Source organism: Canis lupus, chromosome 7, assembly GCF_003254725.2.
Source record: "Canis lupus dingo isolate Sandy chromosome 7, ASM325472v2, whole genome shotgun sequence".
Taxonomy (NCBI): Eukaryota; Metazoa; Chordata; class Mammalia; order Carnivora; family Canidae; genus Canis; species Canis lupus.
In genome coordinates, this window is record NC_064249.1 from 62,619,918 (window position 1) to 62,640,383 (window position 20,466).

At 37.9% G+C, this 20,466-nt stretch overlaps 1 long non-coding RNA gene across 4 annotated transcripts; it reads left to right on the forward strand.

Annotated features, from left to right (window-relative positions):
- Positions 1 to 4,171: 4,171 nt before the first annotated feature.
- Positions 4,172 to 20,078, forward strand: LOC112647943 (uncharacterized). 4 transcript variants are annotated; one of them, XR_007412099.1, is made up of 4 exons: positions 4,172 to 4,319; positions 4,843 to 5,102; positions 7,956 to 8,032; positions 19,836 to 20,078. It is a non-coding gene; the product is annotated as an uncharacterized LOC112647943 (long non-coding RNA). The 4 variants fall into 4 exon arrangements; XR_003128585.3 differs by having other exon boundaries at positions 4,843 to 5,041; XR_003128586.3 differs by lacking the exon at positions 19,836 to 20,078 and adding an exon at positions 15,689 to 15,970 and having other exon boundaries at positions 4,843 to 5,041.
- The last annotated feature ends 388 nt before the right edge of the window (positions 20,079 to 20,466 follow it).

The window sequence follows — 20,466 nt, forward strand, 5'->3', positions numbered from 1 at the left end:
AGGGAAAGAAGGACTCTATTAGAATCTGTTGAACAGGCAAGTTGAACAGGCAAATAATAACCTTTTGTAATCGGCTTTGGTGTCCGGTCTGTGCCATCTCATGAACAGTGAAGCTGGGATGACCACATAGAAGTTTTCCTCCTCTAGATTCCCAATTTATCTCTTCTGTGTTCTTTTGAAATATTTGGGCTCCAGGGTTGGTTGTTTTGGGTTTTTTTTCAGAATGTGGTTAAGTCTTGCACTCATTGTCATCCTCTTCTTCATTTATTTGTGCAAATATAGGCTTGCTTACTTTATTGATTCATTTATGTATTTACTCACTATTCATTCTCTCAACATTTATAGAGTACTTACTATATTCTAGGAACTAGATGTATCTGCAAGTGTCTAAGTAGGTAGGAAACTGTGTCATTCTAAGCATAAACTTTGTAAGGTATCTTTTGAACTGGAGGGAATTTTTCTAGGAGTACTCTTCAAACCAACTTAACTTCCTTCCTATTAGGTTTTGAACTTCAAATGTACCTAAAAGAAAATTTGCACCAAATTGTTTAATATATTTACATTAATGTGCTCATTACATGGACCTTAGGGGCCAAGGGTTGAGTTAATCATTGGTTCATTCATGACCTCTCTTTATTTTACTTATTTTTCAGCTTTATTTCTTTACATAGTTCCCATTCCCCTGCCCCTCTTTGCTGTAGACACTCACTCTTACATGTTAAAACCACCCTATTTTGCTTATGTATTTTTCTAGTGATGTTGACCTAGTTTACTCCTAGTTTCCATTACCACAAATAGCACAGTGATGATTATTCCTGTTCATGTAACTTTATAGACCAGTGTTGGATGTTTTATGGGATTGTTGAGTCATAAGGTATATGTTTATTTAATTTTGTTAAATAATGACAAGTTATGTGCAGAATATTTATACTTATTTATATCCTCATCTCTCATTCTCATTTACATTCTCTATGTAGTATATAAAGGCTCCTGTTTTCCCACATCTCTGATAATCTGATGGCCATAAGAGGTAGCTAATTGTTTAAATTTATATTTACGTGATTATGAATCTGTATATCTTTTTCTATCCTTAAGCAGTGGGTAATGTGATGTGTTGCCCAGATCCTCCTTCAGGAATGGACTTAATTCCTCCAGCTGGGAATGCTTTTACCTGATGGCAGTCAGCTGTCAGCCCTCTCCAGAAATTACCCTTGGGAAAAGAGAGCTGCCTTGTCCAGGTTCATGTGCCCTTTCCAATACCTGGTTTATTTAGAAGTCAGGCCTAGCCCTCTCATCCTAACATGGGACAACTGAGAAGGATCAGCCTACCTAAAAGGTTCTCTATGAGATTGGGTGAAATTTTGCTAAGAATGCATTGCAGCCCATTTTCTCCCTCTCTGCAATCCTGCCTCCTTCCTTCCTTCATATGTGTTGATCTTGAGAACATTATCTAATAAATTTTCTTCATGCTAATATTCATTTCAGAATCTGCTTTCTTGGGAACACAATCTGCAACAGTCATGCCAAAAGTAGGGTGGTTTGAGAAAGCACACACTAAGAGAGGATTCTAGGGCTAGATTAACCTCTGGTCTGCTGGCAGTAAGTACCCCCCACTGGTGGTAGTGGATTAGGGCTAGATTGATCCTGCAAAAGGTAGCAGTAATACTGTTGAAGTTTTCATCACTCATCAACTAAAATGGGTAGGCCAATGAAAAGAAATGTACTAGTGGTTGCAACGCAGCCAGCATTTTAAAAATATAGGGGAAAATGATAATCATATGAACAATTAAGTTAGATGGCTATTGCCAGGGAAAACTGGTGCTTTAGAAAAAGGTAGTGAATAGTCGAGATTAGTTAATCAACAATTAAAGGCTAAATATGTAAAAGAAGGCCTTTTTGGCTGCTGGAAAGCAGGAAAAGCCAATGTTCAGACCCAAGACTCAAACATAAAAGTAGGGGAACCTCCAGAGATATTTTAAACCTCAATCTAGACAGGTTTACTGGTGCCAATACCAGGGTAAAAATTGGGAAAGAATGAGACCCTGAAATTTCTTGGTTGATAGCATTCTCTCTATTTAATTGGAAAAACAGATACCTAGAACTGGGTTTACTGAGAGTAATAAGGATGATAGCATCTCAAAGTAATAGAGGCATGAGACACCCTGGATAGAGACACAGACACAGTTGCATTTAACTACCAGAAGCAAGTCAGACATGATTGTTGTAATAAAAGTAGTATCCATTTACAGTTTATAAAGACAAATGTTAATAGCCATCTCTTTGTCATAATATAGTCTGAAGAGACCTGCTCTGTCTGAACATCCTGCAGAACATACTTTTCTATTACATCAATGACATTATGCTAACTTGACTAGATGTAGCAAGAAACAGTAAGTATATTGGAAACCACATTAAGACATGTGCTTAAGAGAATATGAGATGAACGCTGTGAAGATACAGGGGCTAATCATCATAGTGAAGTTTCAGAAATGCATTGGTCTGGCACATACCAGGATTTTCTATTCCAAAGTAACAAAAACAGCGATAATTATTGTGTCTCATACTTCTCATCACAAAGAAAGAAGTACAGTGGTCTCTTTTTGGGTTTGATGGTAATGTCTTCCACATGAAAGACTATCAGCGTTGTATGAGGCCCAGAACAGAATAAAGCTCTGTAGCAGGTCCAGGATGCTAGGCTAGCAGTCCTGCCAATTGGGATATACAATTTGGCTTATCCTGTAATTTTAGATGTGCCTGATGTGGGAAAAGACACTCAGTGGATTTTATGGCAAGCCCTGGAGTTCTGGAGCAAGGGCATGCCATCTATAGTGAGTAATTATGTGCCACTCAAAAATTAGCTCCTAGCCAGCTGCTGGGCCCTGGTAGAGATGGAACACCTGACAATGTATAATCAAGTGACCATATGGCCAGAACTTCCTATTATGAGATAGGTTTTTGTCAGACCTACCAAGCCATAAAGTTGGACAAGCCTAGCAGCTATCCATTGTAAGATGGAAATGATACATCTGGGATCCAGCCCAAGTAGAACCAGAAGGCAAAGTAAGTTGCACAAGCAGGTGCTCGAGACTGTCATGTCATCTGCACTGTTATACTAGTACCTCTCTCTTAGATCACATTCATGGACGAATGAGAGGTCTCTCATGAACAGCTGACAATGGAAGAAAAAAGCTAAGCTTGGTTCACAGATGGATTGGCTTAGTATATTTGTAAACTGTGGTGGTTTAAAAATATGTCTGAAAATTCTTTAACATTTTATGACTCTATATTTTGACCCTATCAAAAGACAGAGTCCAATTCTCCTCATCTTGAATATAGGCTGGCCTTAGTAACTCTGTTCTAACCAATAGAGTAAGGTGGAAGTGATGCTGAGTGATTTCCAAGGCTAGGCATAAAAGGTTCTATATTTTCTTCCTGGAGTTTTCTTTTTGAGAGGTTCGCTCATGAACCTGGATACTAGGCTTTGAGGAAGTGAAATATCCTTATTAAAAAGGATGCATAGGTCTTACAGTGGCTTTAGCAGCTGAGGTCCCAGCCAATACCCAACATCAACTTGCAGACATGTGAGTTAAAAGACTTCACATGATTGTGTTCCCTAGATTTCAGCTTTTTCACTTGGTCCCCTCAAGTTCTGCTCAAATTTTAGATATGTGAGAGAAAAATATGTTATTTTGAAGTACTACATTTGTGTTAAGTGGCAATAGATTGGCCAATACAGCCCAATCAGGGATGGCTTTAAAATGTAATTGTGGGGGGAAATCTTCCTAATGGGCTTAATTTGAGGTGATGTATCTAGTATTTCTTCTTTACCTAGGAAGAGAAATGGCCCAAAGTTCGAGTATATATAGATCTATGTGCATTGGCAAATGACTTGGGCAGTTTGTCAGGGACCTGCTCTGAAAGAGAATGCTTGGGGGACTGGGAACACAATCTGGGGTAGAGGCATGTGAGTTGACATATGGGAATGAGCATGAAATGTGAAAATCTTATAATATGCTAACACCCACTAGAGAGCATCTAAATGGAGGAAGCACCAAACAATCAAGTTGACCCAATAACTTGGCCAGGGATATGAACTAGCCTCTGTTATTGGCTATCACAGTGATGGCACAATGGGCACACGAATGAAATAGCCATGGTGACAGGGATGGAAGCTATGTATGGGCTCAATAGTCTGGGCTCTTACTCATTAAGGCTGATCTGGCTACTGTCACTGCTGAAAGTTTAAGTTGCCAGCAACAAAAACCAACACTGGAACCCCCCAATTTGGACCTGTCTCTTGAGGCATGACTTGATGTCAAGTTGAGTATCTTGAACCTCTCCACCCTGAAAAGGATATCAATTCATTTCACTAGAATAGGCACATAATCTTTTTCTCTTGTAGTCCATGCCAGCACCACTATGTCAGGATTTACAGTGTTTAATCTTTCTACATGGATCCCACATAACCTCACATCAGACCAAAGGACTCTGATTCAGCAGGAAGTAGGGCATCTAGTATAGAATCCAGGGAGGGAAGAAGGTTTTTAGGATTCAGAAGGTATGTCTATGGTACTTATGCCCCATTATGATGTAAATGAATACTTATAGCTGCAACAGAAAGAATTGAGCAGGAGTTTAGACTGTTTAGACCCATCAATAATGAGGGACTGGGTCTCCCCATCAGGTAAGTCACCTAAACTAGGAGAGGCTCTGACAGTGAAAGGAATCTAGAATAGAGAGTAAAGAAGGGAAAAAATGAGAATCATTTGGTGCTTTAAGACAAGTTGCAGCTGTAGAGCTGTGGGTCATCGCACTAATCTTCCTTTTTTATGTTTCTTGCAGGAAAATAGGCCCACCAGAATGCTGGAGTTGCTGCATGCAGAGCTTATAAAAAGAAATGGATCTAAGTGGTACAAGGGATGGACCATAGAAGATGCTGTAATATGCCATCTGGTTCCTGCTTCAAGACTGAAGGACTTATTTCCCCAAGTTCCTGAGAGTTCTGCTGGTCAACAGCCTTCAGCAATCAGCACTTGTTTGGGTAATTGCCCTTGGCTGAAGAGAGTTACCTTGCCCAAAGAACAGTCCTCATTCAATGAGCGGTAAAAGTAGGAATATAATGTATATAATATAAATTCTAGTCTGTTTGTCCCAATTCAAGACAATTCTGAAGCACCATCTATTCTAGTTATTTATCAAATAGATAGATATCATATCAAATCACACTGCAGGGTTTCTGTGGCTCAGGAATTTGGGAGGGGATCAGAAGTCTTAGGATCTCTCACATGATTTCCATCAGATAGTGACTAGAGCTAAACCAAACAAAACAAAACCCCGAAAAACCAGAGGGCTAAAACAGCTGGAGTTTAGCTAAGCATCTCTCTCCCTCTTTTTGTATAATCTCAGGCCTTGCCAGTTTTTTTCTTCATATGGGTTAGTTGGAGCTTTCTCATAACATGGTGGTCGCCAGCTAGTCAGATTGCTTATATGGCAGCTAAATACTTCAAGAATGAGTATTAAAACAAACAATCTAGAAGCTACATTTCCTTTCATGACCTAGCTTTGGAAGCCATGTATTCATTGTTTTCTATTGACTGATATAGTTGAGAAGCTTATCAGTGTTCAAGGAGACAGGATGTAGACCCTTCTTTACCATGGGAGGAGTATCATGGTCACCTCATGAGAACATGTGTTATAGGAGATTGCAGGCATTTTTGGACAATAGCATCTGTCTCACTATACCAGCTCTGGAGTTCTCATCAAGTGGCCCTATGGACTAAATTGTGCCCTAGCCCTCCACCTTCCAAATTCCTGTGTTGAAGCCCCTATCTTCAGTGTGACTATATTTAGAGATAGGGATTTTAGGAGGAAATTAGGGTTAAATGAAGCCATAAGGGTGGAGTCCTAATCCTAGAGGACTCCTGGCCTTATAAGCAGAGGAGTAGAGAGATAAATAACTCTTTCTCCACACATATCTCAGAGCAAAGACCAGGTGATGTGAAGTCAAAAAGAAGGCAGTTGTCTACAAGCCTAAAAGAGGGTTCTCACCAGAAACCAACCTTGCTGACCTTTATCTGGGACTCATAGATATAGAACAATGAGAAAAGAAATTTCATTGTTTAAGCCATCCAGTTTGTGGTAATTTGTTATGATAGCCCTAGCAGACTAAGATAGATGGGCTGAGTCATTTGTTGAGGTTGCATTCCAGGCCCACTTCTGTCTCTGCCCAATCCTTCCTTTTTTCCTCCACAGGTATTTATCCTGACAGAACCTCCTTATAAACTTATTCCATTATAATTTTCATCACTTAGTCTGCCTTCCAAGAAACCTGACCTGCAACAACCTGAATTAGATTTTTCCTTCTGTGAATCACATGATAATGTTCCTTGCTGATTTTTCTACTGTTTCCTATCCTTTTCTTATTAATTTCCAGGAGTTCATAGTGTATCCTAAATAGTAATCCGATCTTAGTGTTAGAGATTATAAATATCTTCTCCCTGTCAACTATTCATTAACTTTGTTTATGATGCTCTTTATTTTATAGACATCTCAATGTTTTATGCTTTGAGCAACTACTTTAAGAGGTCCTTCCCTATCCCTAAGTTTCAAGCTTGTTCTGTACATTTTCTTCTATTACTTTATAATTTTACCTTTCTTCTTTAAATCTTTGTTCTATTTGGCATCCATTTTGAATAGGGCATATGTAGAAATTCAAGACTATTTTTCTATCTAGAGTGTATGAGTTTTCCCTATATTTTTTCTAAATAATATATAATTTCCCTTTTTTCCATGAGAACTTTTATGTTCCATTGATCAATTTTCTTTTACTAATTTTTTATGAAAGCTTTTTATGATAGAGCAAGCTCCCTTTTTCATTGATCCTTCTTTTCCTCAAAATTGACCTGGGTATTTGGATACTTTTTTTATTCTACAAGCATTTTAAAATAATTTTGTAGAGTTCCTAAAAAAAATTTCTGCTGGGAATTTTTATTGGAATTACATTGCATGTCAAGATTAATTGGAGAGTACTGACACTTTTACTGTTAAATCATTCTATCAATGAACATGGTATAACTCTTCACCTATTCAGGTTATTAAAATGTTTTAGACCGTGGTAGAACTGAGATTCATTATCTAATGATGCCTCTATTATTCCCTATTATTCATTTATCAAGGCAGACTTAGGAGACCTAAGCAGATTTAGAAATCCACATTGTTCATCTGATACTGTTCCTAGAAATAATAAATAATTGAGTAGCCTCCCATGGTTATTTAAAGTTTATTCTGTAATTAACAAAAGATAAACAGTTGATAAATGGAAAAAGACTGTGAGCAATGCCTTTTCAAAAAAACAAATCCAAATGTTCTTAAGTGCAGGAAAAGATTCTCAATCTCACCCATAATTAGGGAAATACAAATTAGAAAAATAATGATATCCCACTATTTTACCTACTAAATGATAAGTAATTTTGGAAATTTGATAATAATCTATATTAACATGATGTGAGGAAGCAAATATTCATATGCATTGTCTGTAAGATTCCAGATTGATGCAAACCCTATGAAGGGAAATTTCTCAATGTCTTTCAAAGTTAAAAAAAACATGTAACATTTGAACCCGTAGTTCTGTGGGTGGAAATTTATCCTTCAAGTGTACTCACACTTCTGTGCAAAGTTGTATAAAGAAAGCTATTCATTACAACCTTATTGATTGCAGCAAAAGGCTGGAACAAGCTAAATGGCCATCAGTAGGTAAGGCTAAAAAATTTTTTGTACTTGTAAGCCCATATATACCAAAAAACTATTTGGCATTTGAAAATAAATAAGCACTTGTGATATGGAGTAATTGTGAAGACTGTTAAGTGGAAAAGCCACAATGCAAAATATATGTAAAGTATACCTCAACTGTACAAAGCAAAAAATATCCATTAATATACATGTTTGCATTCCCATAGAATATCTCTGGAGTGATAATTAAGAAACAGATAATAGTCGTTGCCTCTGGGAAGGACAGCTGGGCACTAGGATTAAGGTGAGAGGAAGACTTTCTTTACATTCAAGATTGCTTTGAACTGTTTGATTGTTTTTTTAATATCTACATAGAAGTTTAAAAATAAATTAAAAAGATTCTATAACTTAGTTTATCTTCTCACATAAGTTTTAGAATCTTATCTCATATTAAGGAGGTTTTGCTGTATTTAGATTTGACCTAAATATTTTGTCTTGTTGGTTTATCACATGGCTTTGTGTTCTTTCTGCACAAAGAGATTATTGGCAGAAATACTTTTCTAGTAAAAATTGGAGAAAAAAACCTATGATTTAAAAATCTGTAGCAATGGTAACTTCTTCTATTTAAAGTGCATGGGAACTGAAATAGTTTCATGCCATTTGAACAATATTGAAGGGAATCTGAAGAATTCCTAATGGACATGTGTTTTGGGCTAATTGTGTCCCCTCCTCAACCCCTGCCATTCCTCGGATGAAATCTACCTCTTACAACTTCAGAATGTGATTGTATTTTGAGATAGGATTTTTAAAGAAGTGATTAAGTTAAAATGTGGTAATTAGAGTGAGCCCTAATCCAATGTTACTAGAGTCCTTATACAAAGAGGAGATTTGACACATACAGATATAGAGGTAAGACCATGAAAGGATATAGCAAGAAGGTGCAAACCAAAGAGGGAATCCTCAGGAAAAACTAATCCCGCCACCATCCTGACCTCAGACTTCCAGTCTCCAGAATTGCAAGAAAATAAATTTCTGTTGTTTAAGCCACCTAGTCTGTGGTACTTTGTTATGGCAGCTCTCGAAAACTAATGCAACATGATAATTCAAAGCAAAATTATGTAATGGAAAGAGAGTAATGACATCAAATATTTAATGAATCTAATGATGAACATTTAGTGATGAACTTTTCTAGGGCACTGGTTTTGGAATATTTCAATCAGACTGACCGAAACAGTCCTTCTGGAGTTTTTTTCAGAGGATCAGGGCTTCACCTCCAATAATTATCATTTTGAATTTGAGTGAGATGATAGCAGAGAGGAGGCCAACATTGGTGAAACAGATAGAAATAGATGTTGTGAATGTGGGTGTAATCTCTAAATCCAAAATTACTGGAAAATAGGGGAATCTTGGTGATCCTGCAAGTGATGCTTTAAGACAGATAACAGAAGAGTCTAATTTACACATTAGGCAGATGACTGAGCACAGGTGGAAATCTTTCTCTCCTAGAAAACATTATAGAAAACATTTCAAAAAATATTTATTCCTAAAAATAAGAATGAGAACTATCTGTAAACCAGAAAAAAAGAGGCACCCTAAAAAGATGGCAGTAGATGAGCTACCCTCATTGCCAGGCCAAATCAGATGCTGATGATAAAAGGCTAGGTTAATGTCACTGCTCAAAGGTGACTCCTGCAAAAAGGTCAGTCTCTGTCAGGAATTATCACAACTCAGGATACATTCTGGAAAACTCTTCTACAGAGTGCAGGAGATCCTTTTAGCTGCTTCTAATTTCAGCTGCCATAGCCTTGAGATCCTTTTGGCTGCCTCTATTTTCAGCTGCAATAGCCATGAATAGCCTTATACAGCCTTGTACTGTTGCATGCATGTCTGCACATTGAGCAGATCCAACCTTAAGTGCATATCTTCTCTGCTTTCTGCCCAGGGCTTTCTCCCAAACTAAGAAAAACCTTTTGGCCAATGGGCAAACACAGTTCAAAAGTATGAGGGAGTCGACAGTCCCAGGGGCAGCCTTCAACTAATGAAGGATGGAAGTCCTTTAGCAAACCATTCTAGAAAGATTCTTTGCATTTCTCAAAGGTCCTGGGTGAACAGAGCAACCTCCAAATATTCCTTCCCATTGGCTTTTTCTGTTTATCTATCTCACTTTGCTCCTTTGCTTGTGTTTCTTGGGGTTCCTTTAAAATAAATTTTTTACACCACTTTCTCAAGTCTGTTTTGAGGAAACCTAAACTAAGATTGGGTAACAAAGAATTACCTACTGTTTGTTGATGGCCAACACAATGAAAGAGAGACTATTACTATCACAAATAGAAATATCACTCCAGAAAGATGAGAAATAATATAAATAATCCAAAAATGATTTTAGGAATATAAGATATCATCAGAGGGATAAAGAAATTTTTGCAAACATGATATATGAACAGGAGATTATTAAACTATAAGAAGTACTTAAGAAACAAGATCTGGCTATTACAATTTTTTAACAAAGAAAACGGTGATTGTTGAAATAAAAAATTCATTAAATGAGTTGAATAGCATACTAGGTACACTTGACGAATGAATCGATGATTTTAAGTGAAAGGAGGTGTTTTCTCTGTGAATGTAGCCCAATGACATGAAGTTTGAAATTTCAGAGATATGAAGTGAAGATTTAGAGGTTTCACCATTTGCTGAGTAGGACTCACAGGACAACTAGAACTGGGATAGCTGGGCAGGAGGGAGTCCACACAGGACGGAATCATTCTAAGGATTTCCATAACTGAGGAGAGACTTCGAATTGGGAGCCTATCAGATGCCATACAGAATGAATAATAAACAAGAACTTGCATGCATATACAAATGAATATTTCAGGGACATAAATTTCAGCAGCTTCGTTTGGTTTTGATTCACTCGAGAGTTATTTATGTTTTTATGGTTGGGTGGTTTCAAATGATACAAACTTTGTTTTCGTTCTGGTGAAAAGACTATAGACAGTAAGAGAAGCAAATTGAAATGCATGTTTAAGTAATGACCAGCTAAATTGAAATTTTAAGGGCAATCTGATTAATTCTGGCCAGGAAAAGTTCCCACCTATCCTCTTTATTAAGGGATTGGACAATAAAAATATCTGTGAATTAATAAATCTGATCCTCTGGATGAAGGAATAACGACTTTCAGAAGGATCACTGCTGGTTCACCTTACTGGATTTAATTGGACCCTGTTAAGATTAATGGAGTCAGCTCTATGGAGCGGACTGCCACTGCTGGTCATATGGTGTGCTTCCTACATCAATCTCATTTTCCCCCCTTAGTCAATGAAATGGAGAGTGGTGGTCTATACAACTGATTCAATGACTCATCTTTGGGTGCCAATTATTTGCATGGTGGCTGTGCCTACATGATACCAAAACAATTGTTCACTGCAGTTACAAAAAGAAAGCAAACACACTGGCTAGGTTATATAGACAAAACATTTATGTGTGTTGTATTTTTCACCCTTTCGATTGGTTGATTTGATATTGTGCAGGCACAGCCTGTACTCGGCATTGAGGTGCCATTGTTTCCATTGTGCTTGCTTTGTAGGCTGCCTTTCCTTTATGTAGAGGGATCTATTTACTTTACTGGTCTTTTGACACCCTAGCAGCATTGTCTCTTTCTCATAGCTAAGTACTGAAGAGGGCAAATCCATATGTTCCCCACCGTTTAAACCTCTCTTGCCATGTTAAGCAGTCTCTGACCTGAATCTGGAGGAAATCCTTCCATGAGCTCTGGTAAGATTGAGCAACCAGAGGAAGTGCACACACTTTACCATATCTTAAGGGAAGCAGCAGTTTGTCCGTGATGCTTGATGGCTTTCTTTATCTTAACACAAAAATCTCTGGGGCACACTATGGTCTCTCAACGTGTCCCTATTTAACTACACTCCTTACTTTTAGCTGCTTGGGCTCAGCTAACCAAATGGTGGCAGAGATGTGTATAGGCGATCTTAAATCATTCTGATTTTCCCAAGTCCCTCTGCAGTTTTCAGATGGAACATATGGCAATGTTATGTCTATTTGAAAAAGCCTTTGCATCATATGTTTATACAACTGCTCACTATCCCAAGACAAAAATTCTTTTCCTGTTATTGCCCATTTGCTGACTAAAGAAATTATCCTCTTTATGTATTCTGGTACTTTACCTTGATATCTTACATGTTTAATTATGTAGCCCTCAGTCCATAATCTATATCTTCATCATCTAAGGCCATTTTGCTTCTGTGAATCCAAAGCTTAATGATATGTTGGGAGATAAAGAGGAGATACTTGAAAAATTCTACTATTACTCTTTTGAAGATTTTTTTTTAAGTCATAGAATCACAAGTAACAAAGTCATTGGGAAAGATCCATAAATTCTCAGATGTTTCTTACACATTTCTCAATGAAGGTGTGCTACTAAAAATGATAATACCTTAAACCTTTCATACCAAATAATCCAACTTAGACTTCACAGATTATATACAAGATAATGGGAATGGTTCTACTTACCCTATAAGTGCAGTCACCCCAAATGGTGCAGAGTGGAATGTTGCGGTCATTTGGCCCATGTCAGCACCAAACTCCATAGAAGAGAGGCAAGAGTAGCCTTGGGAAATCCAGCTGAATCTAATTTTTAGACAGGAAAACTGACTGTAGGAGAACAATACTGAGAATCAGCAACCATGGAGATTTCAGTAATATGGGCCATAGAACAGCCGGTGAGGCCTATTTGAGGTTCCCTTAAAAATGAGATTTACAACTTACCTCCCCTACCCACCTCCAATTTAAAGTCCTTCACCATTTGCAGGAATCCATTTTTCTCTTGGAGATCCTCTGTACCGTATGCCTTTTTATCATGTCACAGCTGAGTAGATGATTCTAACCTGAATTATTTCCTGTTTTTATAATACGAACTTGCCTCTATCGCACTAATGGAATCAATGTTGATTTTAGCCCATAATTTTCATGAGGGCTTATCAGGAGTGTTGAGATGGGGCAATACAACATTTAAATATTTTAAGGTTGAAATTTGACAATTACATGGCCATTCATTACTTTGTGAATGTTTGGCTGAGGTCTCAAAGTGTCTTTGAAATGTGAAGTTTAAACTGGTTGACCTGGAAACTTCTTGGAAGAAGTTCTATTACATTAGCTAATGCAGTACAAAGTCTAACCTGAATCAGGCATCACGTTTTGCATGCAAACCAAAGGTATCGAATTTGTGGCTTTTGCTAGCATTGTAGAAAAGGTTTTTTAAAAATACATTTCTTGATAGTGCAAAACTCACAAAAGCCACAAATGGAATGTGTTTGCTTCTCATGGAAAACCTTTTGCATCCTGGAGCTCTGGTAAGCCTCTACAGTACTTTGCGGTTTGCAATTCCAATCTCAGAGCAGGTCCAATATCATCTTAGCTCCTTGAGAAGCTGAACAAGTTCCTTATTGACCACCAGAGTGGTCTATGGGATCCTGCCCATCTCATTGGTGGGCTAATGTTTCTCTGTCCGTTTCCAGCCTCATAACAGTAGGACCAAGAAGCATATTCAGGAAAGCAATTTGTTGGTCCCAGATGAGTAGACAGGGGGAATGTCAGACATCAGTGTGTCTAAAGATGGATTCAATGGTAAAATGAAATGGATCAGTCAAGCTAAAAGAGAGAGAGTAGTAGCTATTAGAGGCCATGGCCACAATATTTGAAAATTTATGCAACATCAGCTATACTTGGACAAAAGAACATAAAGTATGCAACAATTTGGGACAACCTATCCTTCAGACTATATATTTTCTATCATCTTGTCTATTTATCTATATGTCAAGAAAATAAATGAAAAGGCTCTAGATTACCTATCTTATCTAAAGAGGAAAGGCAGAGATAGGGAAAAAAGTACTAAATTTCCTTTTACTTTATGCTTTCAAAAAGCCATGGTCTAAAATCTTGGGAGTTATCTTTGATTACACTGCACTGCTGACCTTTGATCTAACCACTGGCATTCATTTCTGATGCCCAAGTCTGAGGATCCTATCTCTCCACTCTTTGCTGCTAGGGACCTTTTCAGTCTCATTAAAAAAGTGAATTTAAATAAAATATTAAAAAAAGAGTGGACTCAAGAAATTGGGAACAAGGAGAGAAAGAAAATGCAAAAAAGTTAGGTATGTTCTATTCTTTAACTTGTACATTGATGCAAGATAAAATGGGAAGAGGCTTGAAACCCTTAGTTAGAAGTAGTCTTTAAATCATCTGTAGATTTATTGATTCGTTTTTCCTCTGTATAGTTGACTGAAAATTGGTCATGTGTAGAGCATACATGCATTTATTATATTCCAGTCATAGAGACTGTTTAAGACATTAGTCAAAAGATGACTTATGAAAAAATATAACATTATACCTGTGATAAGCAGTAGCAAGAAGATGTACATGCTTAGTGAGCATATGATAAGGAACCATTAGAGAAGGCAATCAAAGAGTGATTACTAGGCTGGGATCCACTGGAAGAAAAGAAGCTAATTGAACCATGCTGAGGACAGAAGAATGTTCCAGGAAAAAGGAATAGCATGTGTTATAGGGCTTTGTGCTATGTGGGAGCTTAGTGCACTTGAGAAAAGTGAAGATACAATCAGCACTTCCAGGAATGATTTGTGTTCCTGGAAAATCATTGTGTTGGTGCAGAATGCATATTCCACACACACACCCCCAGATATCTTGGCCAACATAATATTTATGGAAAAAAATAGGAATAGAAAGAAGGTCAAATAGGCTGTTTGGTTCACATGACTGTACCACCATGTTAGAACAAAGACCTAACCTAGAAAATTCAGTATGCTTTGTGTATGCCCCTTTTCCCATTGGGTCTCATTAAGAATGACCACAACAAATCAACCAACAAACAACAAGAAATGCCAAACCTCAGCATTTCAGTATACAATAGTCCAGTTCAATATAAAAGTATATTTTACTTGGAAATGGGACTGATGTTTCCCAGCCAATTCCCAGAATTGATTTTGGCCTCTTGTCACTTCCAATGTTGAGAAACTTTCTATCAGTTGTGAGCTCTGGAAGAAGAAATCACACATTTACTTTCTTGGAGATTAAAACTAGGTCTAGGGGCATCTGAGTGGTTCAATTGGTTAAGTATCTGCCTTTGGCTCAGGTCATGGTCTTAGGGTCCTGGGATCAAGCTCCACATTCGGCTCTAGGCTCAGTAGTGAGTCTGCTTCTCCCTCTCCCTCTCCTTCTGTGATCTCTCTCACTCTCACTCTCTCTCAAATAAATAATAAAATAAAATCTTAAAAAAAAAAAGACAACTAGATCTAGCGCTTGCTCCAGACCCTATGTATACAAATCCAGAAAAATAGAAGGTGATGGTGATGCAGGACCCTGTAAATTAGTTGATACTCCATCCTAAGAAATATGCAAGGTTGGGGCAGCAGAATTGTCACCACTGGACTTCAGAGTGTCAAATTGTGCTGTGCAAGGAGAGTGAAGTCAGTGCTATGGCTGCTGTCTCAATTAGAACTTCAATGGCCTCTTCCTGGGTGGCACTTGTTGGAGAATCTCATCTGGGCATCTCCTGAAAGTTTTCCAAATTGGAGCCATCCTTTTGTTACTACCAGCCAAAGCTGCTTTTATTGTGGAAGTTTTAATGGCAGGATTACTGCTTAGCATCTGTCACAACCAACACAGAGAATCTCTGAGAACCACTGATCATTTGTATCAAAGTAATGAGGTTGTCCTTTTTCTGAACATGATGCCTGAATTGTATGCTGACTAGGGGAAAATGTCTGACTGTGGATATCAAGCTTTGTTTTTTTTCCCCTTTCCCAAAGCTTGTATAATTGATGATTCTTCCTTCAAGGGTAAGTTTTTAAGCACAGAATTCATTTTAATAGTGTTTTTTGCTTATTAAACAAACCCCTGTGTTTTTTCCCCCTGTTTACTTCCACAGCCAGAATCACAGAAGCACAAAACAAATCAGCCTAATTTTGCCATGAACTTTGCTTTTGACATCTTTCTATTTTTCAAAGAGAATAAATGTGCTGTTACTTGACTGCTCTCTTTCAGACTGAAGAAACGGAGAGCTATTTTTGAAGCTCCTTAAATCAGAGGCTATGGCTTTTTACAAAAGCAGCCCCACAGGACATCAAGACTGTGTTTGGAAACATATGTGATAAAAAAAAAAAAAGAAGAAACAAACCGTAAAAATGAACTGGGATCACCTTGTAATTGGGCAGAGAGGGCTTCCTGCTGCTCTCTGTGTTTTTCTAAAAGCCATTGCTTCTGCATTTCTCACCTTTTGCTGTAAGAGACTGTACACAAAATCTCCAATTGCCAAGCAAATCACAGCCGAGAGTCAGACCCCCTGTTTGGAAGAGACCTTTCTCCCCTCAATATTCTCTTTTATTGATGTTATGGAAAGAAATTAGAGATACACAAAGAATCAAGGGTAGTTATACTGAAAATGCAAGTCTTATACAAAAAAACCCTGAGCGAGGTCTTACAATATGCCAACATCCACACGGGGATGACATCAGACAGCTCAATAAAGTTTAATTGTTTCACTGCTGTGCTTCCAGGCAGACACCTTGCATGCCAATGGAGGATAAGTGCCTTGTAAATAAAATGCATCATTATTATTTTACTTAATATCGTTAAATAGCTGTTATTTCCCCAGCCAGCGGAGGAGCAGGGAAGACTGGGGTGCAGTGTGTCTTGGGAATGATGCATCCCTCATCTCATTCCAGAATCTACCCGTAACTCTTAGGGTGATAACTTCAGTAAGAGTTCCTCCTCTTCAGTTTCTTCTCCAAAGCAGGGTCAAAAAATAATTGCTACACCTACCTTCCAGAGCTCAGCGCAGTGGGGATCAGCGAATATGTGTATGGTTATTAACCACAAATAATATTTATTGGCTGCCCACCATTTTAATGGCTCTGGTTTAGGAACAATATAAGGATTTATTTAAAATATAAAGTTAGCATGATTAATTTTTAAGATGTTTGCCGATCTTTGAGTTATATTCTCCAGAACAATTTTGATACAAGTCCAATTCTTCAGATGTGCAGGCACAGAAATTATTAGCATGAAATTCTTTGAAAATTTTAGAACAAGATCTTTCAGCGGTGAATATTATGTGAGAAGGCTCAGGTAAAAGAGATAATCTCTGATTATACCAGGGTGGTCTGTCGAGTTACAATTTCTTATCACATACATACTCAGCTAAAAGATAAAGTTATGTGAAAGCTTGCTTCTCAAAAAAAATGCTTTTTTTGAAAAAAAATTGTGTACAAAGCCATGCATAACAATGAGCACCCACGATGAGAAAAGTAAACAGCCATGCAGCATGCAAGAATAATAAAATTTATGCATATGTAATATGTCTCTTGTACTAAAATGAATATATGATAAAGTTTACTCTCTTCTTATGGGACTAACAGTTTTTTGCTTGCATACAATCCCAAAGCAGGTACACTTTACGTTAGATGTTCCAAATATATTTTACAATGAGTGAGGAATAAGATGCGAAATTATGGGGCAGGAAGATTATATCCTACCTTTTTTTAGTAGGCTTGAAAATTTACTGTATTTTTCCCACACTTTAAAAAAACCACCTTCTTGTGATGCTAGTGAATTACTGTTTTCATCCATATGTTTATGGCATGTAAACTTCCTTGTATGGATGGATAGACAGGAACGTTATTCTTGGAATTTGTTGACAACATGGGTACGATTTTTCACTTCACCTATTCTCAGGGAATTCTGCAAAGTCATAAATTCAATGTTAGCTGGCTAGAATGTTTCTAGAAAAAAAAACCCACATACCCAATTTCAACATAGCGAACTGCTTGATTCCAAAGAAATCTTCGTGGCATATTGGAAAATGTATGCGTTTTGGCTGTCCTACTGAAGACAGGTCTGCTTGCTGCTGGTAGAAACAGAGCAGCTGGACTTGAATTCACCCTCTGCACCATTGGTGATGCCTTATCTACTGCTTTATAGTTTTGTGTGCATAATATGTAGTGGGTAGGACCAAATTCCAGAATACAATGAAACAGAATAGCTGGACACAGAGAAAGAGGGAAGTTAGGTAGGAAAAAAAGAGACCCTGCTGGATAATGAGACTGAATGCCCTCTTCTACATGCTCACTGAAGGAGTTTTCCAGGGACAAATGCTACTGCTTTATGGTCCAATTCAGCTGCCTCTGGCTGTATTCAGCAGCTATCTATCAGAGAACCTTTTTTCCCCCCATTTTTCCCCCTCCTGACTTCATGTTTGATTAACACCAGGTTCTGTTCCTTTAAGATATACCTACCATCTTGAATATGCTCAGAGGTCTTTCCTCCTCTCTTCTTACATATACAGACTTGTCTCAGAGGCATTTTGCAGCAAATAATTCTTGGCTTCAGGGCCCCTTTCCTAATGTCCTGTGTTTGCTCTTCTGAAAATTAGATGGGTGCCTTTTTAGGTATCTATATGCTATACTCCCTTTTATTTGCTATAAATTCAAAGCTGAAAGAAACCGAGGGGATACCACTCTTGAGTTCACAGTTCAGTGAATATCATCACCGGTGCATTATTACATCATGTGCTATAATCCAAGAGCACTGGGGACATGAAGGACAGGGTGATGGAGTGCCTGTCAAAGTTGGGAAGGCTTCAAAAAGGAGAGAACAGTTGAGTTGGGTTTCGACTAGAGTTTTAAGGTCTTGCTTGAAGATCAAATGCTACCATTCACATCTCTTTCATTCTGAGGTTCTGACTGTTGGGGTTTTGCACACAAAAAATTGTGCCATTGGTGAGGATATGAAGAAAAAGGAGCCCTCTTGCCCTTTTGGTGGGAATGCAAACTGGTGCAGCCATTATGGAAAGCTATGGAGATTCCTCAAAAAACTAAAAATAGGGCAGCCCGAGTGGCTCAGCGGTTTAGTGCCGCCTTCAGCCCGGGGCCTGATCCTGGAGACCGAGGATCAAGTCCCATGTCAGGCTCCCTGCATGGAGCCTACTTCTCCCTCTGCCTGTGTTTCTGCGTCTCTCTCTATTTCTCTGTGTCTCTCATGAATAAATAAATAAAATCTTAAAAAAAACTAGAAATAGAACTACCTTATGATCCAGCTTTTGTACTGCTGGATATTTACCCAAAGAATACAAGACCACTTATTCAAAGGGACACATGCACCCCTATGTTTATAGTAGCATTACTTATAATAACCAAGATATGTAAGCAGCCCAAGTGTCCCTCGATTGATAAATGAATAAAGAAGACATGGTTTATATATTATTCAGCCATAAAAAGAATGAAATCTTGCCATTTGCAACAACATGGATGGAGCTAGAGAGTATAATGCTAAGTGAAATAAGTCAGTCAGAGAAAGACAAATACCATATTATCTCACTCTGTTCACCTTGTGGACATCAGGCTTTTCTCCATCAGATGAGCTGCTGCAGATGTCTTCTGTCTTTGAGGAGGAGAAGGTCAGGAATGAAGAGGAAGGTGCAATGCCATCCCAAACATTTCTGTGGAATGTCATGAGCCTTTTCCTTCTCAAAGGGAAGACACCAGAAAGTGAAGAGGAGAAGGAGGATTCTCCTTCTGTATGTGCAAGGTGGGTAAGGGTTTGTCAGGGGAATAGAAGGAAAGCAATCTGCAATGATGTGACTGCGTGAGAAACACAGGGTATTTTGGTGTATGAGGGGAGTAGAAGGGAAACTGTAGAAGATAGAATGAGAATGGAGGCTTGGAAAACATTCTGAAGAGTGTGAAAATTATGCTGAGTAGTGTGGGCTTAATTCTATTGGCAAAGTGGAGTCATTACAATAAGGAAGGGACACTGTCATATATGTGTGTATCTGTTTGACTTTTTACTTTGAAATAGTTTAAGATTCAAAGATTCATAAGAAATTATAAAAATAGAGAGTTCCGTATATACTTTACCCAGACACCCCCAATGATAATATCTTATGTAAGCATAGTATATTGTCAACACTAGGAAACTGTCATTGGTACAGTACTATTAATTCAAGTATAAGCCTAAGTTATTCAGATTTCACAAGGTTTTGTTTTCTTTCTTTTAAGATATTTATTTATTTATTTCAGAGAGAGAGAGAGAAGAGAGGGAAAGCATGAGCCGGGGAGAGGAAGAGAGGGAGAAGACGACTCCCTGCTGAACAGAGAGCCCCATGTGGGGCTCCATCCCAGGACCCTGGGGTCATGACCTGAGCAGAAGGCAGATGCTTTATCAACTGAGCCACCCAGGGGCCCTCAGATTTCACAAGTTTTTATATGAACTCTTAAAAATGTATATTTCTGTGAAAATGTATCTTGTTGAGCACAAAGAAACTCCTTCATGTTACTTCTTAAAAGTCCTGTTCTTCCTCCAATTTCAACCACTGATCTCTTCTCCATCCTATCACTTTATTTCTTCGAGATAACTATATAAATGCAATCATACAATATATAACCCTTGGAGATTGGCTTTTTTCACTTAACATAAGTGCCTTGAGATACATCTAGGTGATTACATATATCAATAGTCTGTTCCTTTTTATTGTGGAGTAGAGTTTTATTGTATGGATGCAGAACACTTTGTTTATCCATTCACCCATTAAAGGACAATTGACTCATTTCCACGTTTTGTCTATTACAAATAAATATTCGTGTATAGGTTTTTTCCTATAAACAGAAGTTTTAATTTCTTTAGAATAAATATCTAAGAGTGTAATTGCTG